Here is a 14,463-nt window from a genome sequence, read left to right on the forward strand (position 1 = left end):
TTTGTTTGTCTGTCTGTCTTGTAGTCTTTTTTGTCTGTCTGTCTGGTGGTCTTGTTTGTCTTGTGTGTCTGGTGGTCTTCTCTGTATATCTGTCTGGTGGTCTTGTGTGTCTGTCTGTTTGGTGGTCTAATCTAGTTGTCTTTTTATGTCTGTCTGTCTGTTTATCTGGTGTACTTGTCTGTCTGTCTGTCTGTTTATCTGGTATGTCTGTCTGTCTGGTAGTCTTGTCTGTCTGTCTGTCTGTATGGTGGTCTTTTCTGTCTATCTGGTGGTCTGGTCTGGCTGTCTGTCTGTCTGGTTGTCTTGTCTGGCTTGCTGTCTGTCTGATTGTCTTGTCTGTCTGTGCCTGTTTGGTAGCCTTGTTTGTGTGTCTGTCTGGTGGTCGTTTTTGCGTGTCTGTCTTGTGGTCTTGTTTGTGTAACTGTAGGGGGGTCATGCCTGTCGGTCCGTCTGTCTGATGGTCTTGTCGGTGTGGTGGTCCTATTTTTCTGTATATCTGTCTTTCTGGTGGTCTGATCTGTCTGTTTATCTGTCTTTCTGGTGGTCTATCTGGTGGTATCGTCTGGCTGGCAAATGTCCATGATAAAATCAAGATGAAGTTCGAATTTGTTTGGGTCTTATGAGTTTGACCGAGTAATTCTCTTATATGCTGGATACTGTCCACGCTAGTCTGTGTCCACACTTGTTTCATTCGATATTTCGTATAAAGAAATTCTTCCCAAGATATATTTTCGTTATTTATATGTTCAACCTTACTGTGGATACTTGTTTAAAGAGATGTTTGGTAGAATATGGCAAGGAGATAGCAACTCAGATGTTCCATTATTTTTCTTTCTAATGTTAACATCATAGAAGGAACGAACCATCTTTTTATGTGTTTAAATATTTGGTGCGGAGGGGCATTTTATTTCGTACAGACAATTTGATGAAGTATATATATGAAGCCAAAAAAAAAAATAAACTTAAAAAAAAATCCTTTGTTCAACCACAAAAGATGAATCGTCGATATCTAACAGTATTAAGAATCAGATGGCTAACTATCAGGGGAAATAATGTTAATTTTAAGCAACTATTGGTTACCGTATGGCCTTCATTTTTAGCTTTAGTCCAGACCAAGGGCTAAATTTCAGATTGCCTTAATTATGTACTGACGACAATAAACAAACAAGAACTATCTTGATACAAGATATACGACACATTTATATGTTGGCGTGAAGTTTTGTATGTGAACCATAAACATTTATCTTTTGATTTTTTTATAATTTCACACATATGTTGATTCTGACTGGACTATAAGGTATATCTGAAGGTTTTTTCCGGAGAAAAAAAACCCTTCAAAATACTAGTTATGATAACTTTACGTCAAACACAACTTTAAATTAGAGATACAACCTATTTTGGTTTGAAAATCGTGAATTGACGGTCAACAAAGTGAGATGATATTTGTATTTTGAGATTTTTTATTTCAATTATAATAGCTTAATGATAATATGCTTTGACTTAATAATTAACCCTTGGCATTTTAAACAAAGTACAACAGATGTATAGCAGTGTCTTCAGTTTTTGAATTCTAAACTGGATATCAGCTCTTTATACATTCCTTTGCTTCCATTAATTACGATTATTTTTCTTAAGATTTAATGGTCAATAATTTTAAGTTACCAGAATCACTATAAATACTAAAAAATCGAAACTGCTTTTTCAAGTTGAAGACGTGCATATACGCTTAAAGATCGATTAATTATGCACTGACAAAATCGCTATTTTGGAAAGGGAAAAGCAAGGGAATTAAAACGAGAAAGCAAACATGTGCGAACCAAACACAAATATTATAAACAGCAACAAAGTCAAGCACTGAGTAGCATATGACCGAGCATAAATTATGGCGGTGGACAAAGAAGTTTACCGACTCAAAATGCTCTCCTAAGTTTAGAAAGTGATGCAACAGCAGTCGGTAAAAATCAATTTAAAAAGACAGTTGCAACAATTCACACTAAATAACTCGTAAGAAATAGTCTAAGCTAGGACATAGATTAACGATCTGAGATATTTAAGCCCGGGATGACGAAGTATGAAAAACAAATGAAAGACGAAAACATTCCAAAAAGACCACACCAGACCATAAAGCATAAAAAAGTCCATTAATGGCATTAGGCTGTATCTGGTTTTTGATCGGTTTGTTTCTTATAAACAAAAAGACTTACACGTACAGTATTAAGATTGTTTTAATTGTCCAATGTATTCATGATTCCCTAACTGAAATTAAACGTTTTCCCTATGTACAACAATGTTGTCTTAATTCAAATATCCTAATTAGATTAAGAAAAATATGAAGATAATGGCGAAATTATAGCTGAATGCATTTTTTTTTTGGAAAAAGGGAGACAATTCAATCTCAAATACAGTCTTAATTGTGATTTCTTACGTATACTTTATGTATGACGTTAGTAAAGTTAGATATCGAGAATTCTCTAATAAACCTTCTTATATTAGTGTGATAGCATAAATAAGACTAGCTACACAACTGATTATTTTCCTTTGTGACTTGTGGGTATTAAATCCGAAAGTTTCTAACGTATACTTTTGCTTTTCGACAAAATAAAATCTGCATCTCCTGATTTATATAGTATTTTTTGTAAGAGTCTGACTATTGATCGTGATAAAAAGGGGGGATTTGTGGTTTTAAGGTAATAAAATGTATCTTAATGTCAAACCCAGTTGTTGAGAACACATTGTGGATTATCAACATGATGAATGACGACGAGAGCAGCAATTCTAATCTCACTGACCAAAAAAACAATTCGAAGTACAATGTCTGAATGAAACTCTCTACCAGACAACTGTAAAACAGTAAAAGGATCGATATAAAGAGGCACTAAAAATCGCTCGACTTACAAAAGAGGTTTATCAACAGATGATCAGAGGGCCTGAATATGAGTTAAGTATTCATCAGACATCTCTCCGCCTGTTACAAAAGGACTTAATGTATGAGTAGACTTGGGGGCCAAATTGAAAGTGACAAGCCACAAAATGTTTATGCAGATTTATCTTGGATGTCCCCTTTAAGACAGAATTTTAAGTCATCATAGGGTTGCTGTCTCATTTAAGTATACATCACAATTTTATTTTACTCACTATTATTTTCTTTTCAAAATATCTCGTCAACATGTTCAATATGACAGCTAATCCGTATTAAAAAAATCATGTAATATTAACTTTACAAAGGTCTGATCTATATAATATGTATATATAAATAGCAAGTAAATGCAATGATTATAAACAATTCTTTTAGACTGGATGCGGTGATCTATATATATATATATATATACGTCTGAGTCAGTGACAACCCTACAACAGATGTATCCATCGGATCGCCATCAATGATGGTGATACATGGCTGTGTACATAATGTATATACAACTCGTCTAAACATCAACCCAACAATGTTAGATCTGTAAATTTGCTTTCGCAAATTTTTGGTTCTTCCCTCGCCGGGATTCGAACCCATGCTACTGTGATATCGTGACACCAAATCGCCTGCACTGCAGCCGTCCCGCTAGACCACACGACCACCTGGGCTCTCAAAAAAAATGCTTTCGGTGGGCATGTGTTACCTTTCCACGTCAGTTTTAATCTAGCGGCGTACTACAGTACATGATATATAAGGCATGAAGATGTTATTGTTACAGATCAGCTAAATTATCTATAGTAAAGGATCCTACAAATCAATGTAAGATACAGTCACAGAAAATAATTATATTCATAAGTACGTCTGAGTCAGTGACAACCCTACAACAGATGTATCCATCGGATCGCCATCAATGATGGTGATACATGGCTGTGTACATAATGTATATACAACTCGTCTAAACATCAACCCAACAATGTTAGATCTGTAAATTTGCTTTCGCAAATTTTTGGTTCTTCCCTCGCCGGGATTCGAACCCATGCTACTGTGATATCGTGACACCAAATCGCCTGCACTGCAGCCGTCCCGCTAGACCACACGACCACCTGGGCTCTCAAAAAAAGAGCTTTCGGTGGGCATGTGTTACCTTTCCACGTCAGTTTTAATCTAGCGGCGTACTACAGTACATGATATATAAGGCATGAAGATGTTAATGTTACAGATCAGCTAAATTATCTATAGTAAAGGATCCTACAAATTAATGTAAGATACAGTCACAGAAAATAATTATATTCATAAGTACGTCTGAGTCAGTGACAACCCTACAACAGATGTATCCATCGGATCGCCATCAATGATGGTGATACATGGCTGTGTACATAATGTATATACAACTCGTCTAAACATCAACCCAACAATGTTAGATCTGTAAATTTGCTTTCGCAAATTTTTGGTTCTTCCCTCGCCGGGATTCGAACCCATGCTACTGTGATATCGTGACACCAAATCGCCTGCACTGCAGCCGTCCCGCTAGACCACACGACCACCTGGGCTCTCAAAAAAAGAGCTTTCGTTGGGCATGTGTTACCTTTCCACGTCAGTTTTAATCTAGCGGCGTACTACAGTACATGATATATAAGGCATGAAGATGTTATTGTTAAGATTTTTGAGAGCCCAGGTGGTCGTGTGGTCTAGCGGGACGGCTGCAGTGCAGGCGATTTGGTGTCACGATATCACAGTAGCATGGGTTCGAATCCCGGCGAGGGAAGAACCAAAAATTTGCGAAAGCAAATTTACAGATCTAACATTGTTGGGTTGATGTTTAGACGAGTTGTATATACATTATGTACACAGCCATGTATCACCATCATTGATGGCGATCCGATGGATACATCTGTTGAAGGGTTGTCACTGACTCAGACGTACTTATGAATATAATTATTTTCTGTGACTGTATCTTACATTAATTTGTAGGATCCTTTACTATAGATAATTTAGCTGATCTGTAACAATAACATCTTTATGCCTTTTATATCATGTACTGTAGTACGCCGCTAGATTAAAACTGACGTGGAAAGGTAACACATGCCCACCGAAAGCTCTTTTTTTGAGAGCCCAGGTGGTCGTGTGGTCTAGCGGGACGGCTGCAGTGCAGGCGATTTGGTGTCACGATATCACAGTAGCATGGGTTCGAATCCCGGCGAGGGAAGAACCAAAAATTTGCGAAAGCAAATTTACAGATCTAACATTGTTGGGTTGATGTTTAGACGAGTTGTATATATATATATATATATATACTAGTGTTGACAAATCGTACACTTTTGCCTAACCGGTTACACGGATAATCGTTCGACCGATTAACCGGTTAACCGGTAGTTTGAGTTGGTGCTTGTAGTACCCTACACTTAGATATAAGATGTGGTATGATAGTCAATTTTACAACCTTTCATCCAAGTCATACATTTACGCTTTTAGAATTGAAGTTTGTCCTCTGGCAATATAAGGCTTGTCTGTGAGGATTTCTGGCGAAGTTTGACTTTTAATAACCAACCACACCGTATCAACAAAAGCGTTTGTACCAACTTTAGATTGAAAAATAAAAAAAAAAGACTTCTTGATCTCTTAGAATTGAATATGTCTGAAACTGATTATTCTTTCCTTTTCACTTGTTGTCTCCGAAAATGATGTGGAGTGTTTCAGTTTGAATGATTAATTATAAAAAAAAAGATGTGGTATGATTGCCAATGAGACAATTCTCCACAAGAGATTAAAATGACACAGAAATTAACAACTATAGGTCACCGCACGGCCTGTTTCTTTACTTTGTTTGCATGTTACTCGTACTATCATGGATACATTGAGCACATTCACATTGGTTTGCATTTCACAATTTTTGAGTTAGCATTTCGTTTAAATTAAGACTAAGCCTTGCACGACGGAGGTTGCACATTAGATGTAGGTTTACACAATATAAGATCAGAAACGAAATAATGAAGTAAATCGTAAAATTTAATCGCATTACTGATTTAGAGTTACTGTTAAAAAAACATGTATACTAATTATGTTTCTTTAAGATCCTGCCCCGAGCTAAGAAACAAGTTCTAATTAATTTTATGTTTATATGATTAACAATAGCAATCAATTTACAGAACAATTGATCTGTCAAATTAATTACCACGACGACAATTTTTAAATAAAACCTAACTATTTAATGATTTCAATACAAATTTATATCAAATTTGTCAAAATTGAAAAAAGTCCGGTTAACCGGTTAGCGTTTTTGGTATTCGGTCGTTCGACCGGTTAACCGGTTAACGGTTAACCGTTGACAACACTAATATATACCGCATAAAGAAAACGTAACAAGCAACTGATCTAAGGAAGCACAAAGAGAGCCAAAAATGATACAAAAGACATTGCGTAACTCAAACTGAAACTACGTAAATAACATTATAGAAGTGGGAGATAAGCACCAGGACCAACCCAGCAAATAGAAACGTTTTTGGGGTTACATGAAATCATTAAAATATGAAAACACAGGGATCGCCCCTCTTAAAGACAATGGACGTTTTTAAACACCACAATAGGCAAAGCCAATATATTGAACAGACAGTACCAATCAGTCCGTTACTAAGGAAAATAACAGCGACATACCAAAGCCATCAGGTAAACAATATCCACCGAAGCCAGAGTTATATTACAGTCACAACAGAAGGCGTTAAAAAGCTTTTGATCAAATGCAATCCGAGTAAAGCATGCGGCCATGATAAAATACCAGCCAGAATTTTAAGGGAATGTGCTGACGACCTAGCACCATTTTTATGCATTGAATTTAATGGCAGTCTTCGATCTGGTTTTAGATAAACATAACTATGAACAAATATCTAGGGTGGAACATTTGTACAATAATACCAACTTTAGTAGTAAGTAATAAGTACTAATAACTAATGAAGAGACAATTTGATTGTCGCATGGTACATATAATAAAGATTTAAAGTTGAAAAATACACAATAAATCATTCACTTATTCTCCTTGCAACAAATAAATTAGTATTTTCAGACAAGTAATACATGATGGTCACTTGCAAGTTGTTTCAGAAAAAAATGAATGTTGAACCGTGCACAAAGCCAATCTCGAGATTGTGTTTCTTATATGAAAATGCAAGATGTCCGTCACCGTGGAACGCAGTTTAACATATAAAAAAAACATATGTAAAAACATAAAAATAGCTCAAAAAACATCTGGTGATGGTCAATCAAAACATAAACTCAGTGGAGATAACACTGTCGAATATACTTACACATATTTAACATTTACTATCCACACTGATCTGTGTCCACACTACATATAATAAAATGAGTATTAATGGCTTGGAAGAATTACACTGGGTCGATGCTACTGCTGGTGGAAGTTTCGTTCCCGAGGGTATCACCAGCCCAGTAGTCACATTTCGGTGTTGACATGAATATCATGTGGTCTTTTTTTTATAAATTTCCTGTTTACAAAATTTTGAATTTTTTGAAAACTAAGGATTTTTTTATTCCAGGCATAGATGACCTTAGGCGTATTTGGCACAACTTTTTGGAATTTTGGATCCTCAATGCTCTTCAACTTTGTACTTGTTTGGCTTTATAAATATTTTTATTTGAGCGTCACTGATGAGTCTTATGTAGACGAAACGCGCGTCTAGCGTACTTAATTATACTCCTGGTACTTTTGATAACTATTTAATGATAATACGGTTTCCTATAGTTAGGAGTACGACCCGATCGTACGTGTTTCTTGATAAGTACATTTAAGTGTTCTTGTTGGGATTATGTACGCGTGACTCCTGTTCATGTGTGTGTGTGTTCTTAGATGTTACTTAAGTTGGTTGAAATTTAAGTGTGGAATATTTTGTAATGCATTTTCACAGGAAAGATGTATTGATTAACTGTAATCTATGAAATGACCTAAAAATTGATTTTTTGAAGACTATAACTGTTAGTGGTAATAAAGAAAAATTTTACACGTTATCTTTTAAGTTCATAAATTGTAGTATGAGGACTTTTTGTTTACTATTCACATTTAATATTCTGCGACCTATACATCTGTCATCATTGTATCATTTTATTTTTCTAAATAATTTGAAGTATAATTCAATGATAATTTCAAATAGTGTAAATTGGATGAACAAGAAAAGCCCCAACATCCCATGATACGACAAACATTGTACTTCTTTATAATTCTATAGTCGCAAAGTATATATATAAAGATCTTTTTTATCAGGAAGACAGATAAAAGATTATGATAAACATCTTCTTGTCATGTTTTTAAAATCTTTTCTTTACATTTCCTTACAATAGTTGGTCAAGGTTGTATGTAAATAAATAATGTTTGTTTTGTCCCAAAGTTGATATGTTTACCTTCCTGCTTCCCCTGAATATATATATAATAAACTTATTATTATAAAAGAAACTTTTGTCATTATATACATAGATACATTATGCAACGGGGACAACAAATACCTATATTAAATAGAATACACACGTGTCTGTTGAAATATAATCTGTTTGATAATATGCATAACATAAATTAGGCCGTTAGTTTTCAATGGCTTAACATTTTTCATTTCGGGGTCTTTTATAGCTTGCAATTTTAAAAAGAGTGTCTAGATAGGGGAGTCCCTCAATTCTGAATTCTATATTTTTTTTATATCATTTTCTCTTATTTTGCCCATTATTCTATATACATTCAAGCACCCCTATATTTTGTATTTTTCTATTTTTTTGCTTATTTTTCTCTATTCTTTTTTTTTACCTATTTTTCTGTATTCTTTATTTTTTGGGCTATTTTTCTGAATTCTTTATATTTTTGCATATTTTCATTTTTTCTTTATTTTTCTCTTATTTGTCACATTTTGCACATTTTCACTTAAATTACAAGTCCGTGTGGAGTAACCCATCCAGACTTCCGTGTTTTATCAGTTTTGAAATAATATGTAAACATTTATTTGGAGAATAAACAAGTATGGACACAGACGCAAATTGTCAGTGGGGTTAAAGGTCGTTACATATGTATTGAAAGCTAGACTGGAAATGTGTATTAACAAATTGAGTTGATGTGTACATGTCTTCATTCAAATGCATTGACTGATAAAAAAAAGGAGGCTTCAACTTCCACCCCTCTCTATGAATTAGTTGTTTGAGTGTTTGAATATGGAGTTTGTTAATAAATAGCTGCTCTGTAAGCGCATGATATGTCTTGATTCCTTTTAAGCTTGCTTAAAGGTTGAACTATTTTGTTTTGTACAATTATTAGTCTATTTGTTTTCTCATTTCATTTGTTTTATATTTGTCATTTTAAGGTCTTTTATAGCTGACTGTGCTGTATGAGCTTTTGTCATTGTTGAAGGCTATTTGGGGACCTGTAGTTGTTAATCTTGTTTTAAATTTTGGGATGCAGCTGAAGTCAACAAACAGACATAGACAATTCACCCAAGTTTTATAAAATGATGTGGAAGTGTTTATGTGAATAATTGAGATGGGAAATGAGGAAAGTGTCAAAGTGACAACAACCCAACCATAGAGTAGACAACAGCTGAAGGCCTCCAATGGGTTTTCAATGTAGCCAGAAACTCCTGCAATTATAGGTGTCCAAAAACTATAAAATCCCTTCTTTTTTTTAGCATATATAAAAATTCATAACACAGAAATGTATAATCTGAAATTTATTACAATCAAAAGGGACCTTAGGTCAATAGTGTAAACAATTCACCAAAGTTTAATTAAAGGTGATGGATGCATTTTTGTGTTATTGTTCAAAATTGGAAAATTCTCTCTTTTTTAAGGATAAAATCTCTCTTCATAACATGGAAATGAAAATTCTAAAATTTATAAAATCGATGTGGAGCTAATGTCAATAGATATAAACATTTCAACAAAGTTTCTTGAAAGTAGGGGGAAGTGTTTTCTAGTTATTGTCTGAAGTGTGGATGATGGACTGATAGACAACAGTATACTATAATATGTTGTGTGTGAGACATTGGTATACTAAAATGGTTTTGAATGAATAATGATTAGAAACTGTTTAATGCAGTTATTGAGGGAACGACAGTGAAGAAATTGCTGAGATCAATGCGTTTGAATCCTAAGAATTCAATTTTTGTTTGGAGAATAAACTATGTCCTCATTTCACGATAATTAAAAATGTAAATTGTACCCTAGCCCATTGGAATGTAGAGATACAACTGTTATCTTTATTCTTTCAATTACAAAGTTCACTAAACTGGATCAAAATGGACTGCTTGAACTTTAGATTGATCAAGTGCCTTGGCTACTTAAATTGACAATTTGTCGTGTTTAAGGGCTAGAGTATTTACAATCTTTTATTTATTCATTAAATCTGTGATATTTGTTAGACGATAAGATAATGTCAATGCGTTTGGCTAGAGGAGTATGAACTGATTATTTAATATACTGATGGATTCACTCTGGGCTTTCCATGATGTGGTTTGTCATCATGTTTGTGCACAGTTTTTGTGTATAGAATAATTTTGTCGTTTCATTAATTTCCTGTTATCCTATTATGACGATGCAGTCTCACAGTTCTTCTGCGAATGAGGATTTGGTTCATAAGTTAACACATGTCTATTCTTGATTGTTTGGGTACATATTAAATATGTTTTCACTGGTCTTCTCCTGTACTGCATTTAAACCCTAGTTTAAGATGGGCGTCAGTTTGGCAATGCAGGACACCTAAATTTATAGCCTAGTTCGGTCCGAGAAAGTTAAAACAAATGTCCCGTGTAGTGAAGGTGTCGCAGTCTCGGCAATTAAAGAAAGATTGCAGCATCTGTTTTTAGAATCCCGTGTAAGTCGCCTTTTACTACGTAAAATTGTTGTCTCAGTTTGACATATCCTTAATTTAAGGTGACGTCCTTCGTGATATATTTTGTTTTACATATTTTGACTTTTTAAAGTAATTTAGATATAAAATTTATTGTGTGGCCTATTTTTTCACCACTAAATAATTTTCTTTAATATCAAGTCTGTACACTTCTGAGTTATATACAAGGACATTATATATATGAATACTTACTATAGGTTTAAATATTCAAATTATGATTTATAGTTATTGCTTTTGTGAAAACGACATTCAAGCTATTATCAATAAATAACTTGTTCGAATAATGTACTTTAATTATAGAATGATATAGAAAGATATAGAAAGAGCTAAGTGTTGTTACCTATATAATATAATTTCTTTAAATATTTCTATAGAATGTCTGGGTCGCATAATTCAATTTTGTATTGAGGCAGAATTCAAACATGTGCATTTTCTTCCTGTTTACTCTGAATGATGTTCTGAATATTATAATATATCATAGTTTATCAACAGGCCAACGCGAACAAGGAAGCACTAAAAAATTGAAAGGAAAAAGGAAATAGTTATTTGTTTTTTTCGAGTTTTTTTTTTTTTAAATGCACGGAACATATACAATGGTCTACAAATTCAAATGATCAGCAACCTACGAATACAAAATGATATTTTATTTTACTTATCTTTCATCATAACTAATCATTTATCCTTCTTATATATGTATTATTGACCAATGAACTATAAAAATGAGATCTTGCTAGAGTGAACCTTGCCAAATAGACATTTCAATCATCGCATACACCATATACTATGACATGTTGTTTATAGTGTTTATTATACGGACCTCACTAACCCGTACCGAATATAAGCGAAAATAGGTCACAATTTTCTTGATTCCAAAGCGTTTTCTTTGTTAACCACCATCATGCTCAAACCAAAATATGTGAATTCCATGGAAGTATAAGAAAAACCAAACACTTTATGAGCTTTATGATTCAAAAGGAAAACAATCAATGGAGACACAGTAGCTTATTGCATATTGTAATGACAGGAGATAGTAGAAAACTTTGTTGTCTATAGTGCTAAACTACAGGGTTCTACTTATGGCCGCGATCACATTAGACTGCTAAATTTTCGGCCTAAACAATTAGACCTTCTATCTTGATATCAAGTTGGTCTGTTGCAAACACACGAATTCTTTGTTTTTTAATGTAAGCATATCGGTATTCTGTACGAAAAACTAGATTCATAAGGTCGTCCTGGGTTAAAGATAAAATATTTGAAAAGTCACAGCGAAATCAATCGTTATAATGTTTGTCTCGCCATTACGTCAATAGTTTATCTGTGATTTCGTTACAATACATATACGTCATATGTAGTATAACGAAATGAGAGATCTATATTTTAATTAGATTGAAGAATCGTAATAGATACAACTCATGCAGCATCAAAAGCTCCCCTCCCCCTATCCTGAATAATGTCAGTCGTTATATTCCGCCGATTTCCGTCTAATCTCCGATTGCTACATTGCCTCATAGGCTATAGGCAGCTAGAGGGCGCAGAATTATTCGAGTTACCCTTCCCCCAATTGATCATTGAGTGATCAGATTCGTGGCTTTGAATGAGCATCAGAACGGATATCTGGTGATGATAGTAAGTCAATGTGTCACTTAGAGCTTTAAAGTTAATCTTTTTATTTAAGGCGTAAAGTTTTCTTACGGTCTAAAAGATTTTTACTCGCTGATACTAAAGGGAAAAGATGTGTAAATGCTAAAGCGACAAAAGACTATATATCATAAAAAAAAATATGGTTATAAATATGTTTATAAAGAACAGGGTTATAAATTGCATAATACATGTTTATTTTTCCCATGGCATGATAAAAATTAAGTTGATTCACTATCAAGTTAGTTTTCGATATGCACTTATTAGTATCTCGTTTGTTTATATTTACCTTTATACCTTTGCGTATTTTTCACACAGTCTTGGGTTAACATTATCTTTGTGAGATGAGGATTTGATTTATACAATTCGGTTTATCGACCATAATATTGCATGTTGGCACGTTTTGTATGTGGCTACACTATAGAGATCTAACCGTTGACGATGAAAATATACTTTGAGCAATTATTTCGATTAATGCTACATCTCATAGTTCCATCTATGTGTTCGTCTTTGCCAAAAAAGAAATAACGGATAGGGATAGATTGACTGTTACTTGCTCAGCGTTCAGTTGCAAATATTTCAGGATAGAACGGATAAGAAATGAAGAATGTAGACTGGTTCTACCTTTAAATTATTCAGAATAACTCTATAATGGAAGAGAAAGCATACGATGCATTATACATGTAACATAACACATAATCGCGCTTTAGGTACTTGTCAAAACCAAGAGGCAGTAGGGGGTAGAGGCCGAACCCCGTTTTTTATTGGAAAATATATAATTTTTCAACATAAAAACGTCAATAAAAAATATATCGTCTCGCTATGATCGGCAGTTTTCTTCGGTTTGTGAAAGTATGCCTCCCTTAAAAAAATCATGGGTCCGCCCTGGTGTTCTTCATCTCAAAGTCACAATAAAGATTTCAACATCATGAAGCAAATGCTAGCGGCTCATTGCAAGTTCAAGACATCAGCTAGCATATGTTCGAGCAGGTAATTCTGGATGCTGTTAACCATGTTAAAGTAATATTTGTGCATTTAAGAAAACAAATGAGGTGTTATATTGATCAAGTACGACATCAGAATTATATTAATTTTCGTTAAATCTGGTATAGTTAAGTTGTGTACTAGTTTCCGAATTAGATCACCATCTGACATGTAACAAAGATTTAGATATTTTTAAAGAAACACTTGAGAATTCCTGTGCTGGAAGGGCCCTATACAGTTTCAGCTTCCGATTCGTTGCGGAAGTAAACAAACTTGAAATTAAAATTTTGACACTGACGCCCACCAACAGCGACTAAAAACTGGACTGGGTCAGATGTTATTGTATTTGAGCTGTAACTATAAGGTTACGCCTCTTTCGGACAAACCTGATTTAAACTCTCAAGTTTTCTTTTTGTGTTATGTTTAAGTTGGCGCTTCCCATATCTTCTGTTCTTATAAAGATGGTAGTGGTTCATACTTCTCTTGCCCTTTTTGGTTTTGGTGTTCATTTTAACATTGTACATGTTTCCCTGTGTGTGTGTGTGTGTGTCCAGTGAAGATTATAAACACAGAAGAGTGTCTTATATTTTTAATTCGAGCGAGCGGATACACACTTCTCGTTATCATGTAGTTTATATCACAGTACATGGTGACAAAAAAATAAAACTCGAGTTACTTCTGGCGTATTCGGCTAAAAGGACGACAGTTTTATTTTCGTTCGGAGAGGGTAGAAATGAATATGCTGGCTTAGTATAGGAACTACAATAAATAATCTTATCCAAGAATATAAATATTCTGTCACACAAAATGCAGGCTAAAATGGTGTACAAAGTTTATGGATAAGCCATTCTAACAACAGTAAATTACAGGTGGACCCGAATTTGCATTCTAAAATAAACTTCTAATGTCCCTTCCTTGAAATCAAATGATCGTCCCCTATAACTAGCAAGACATGTCATTATTGTGAAACTTCTATTAGCTGCAATATAGAGAATAATACATGGCAAAATCGGTATCATATGTCGTATCATCCCGAGACATCAAT

This window comes from Mytilus edulis, chromosome 9 (genome assembly GCF_963676685.1).
Source record: "Mytilus edulis chromosome 9, xbMytEdul2.2, whole genome shotgun sequence".
In the NCBI taxonomy this organism is placed as follows: Eukaryota; Metazoa; Mollusca; class Bivalvia; order Mytilida; family Mytilidae; genus Mytilus; species Mytilus edulis.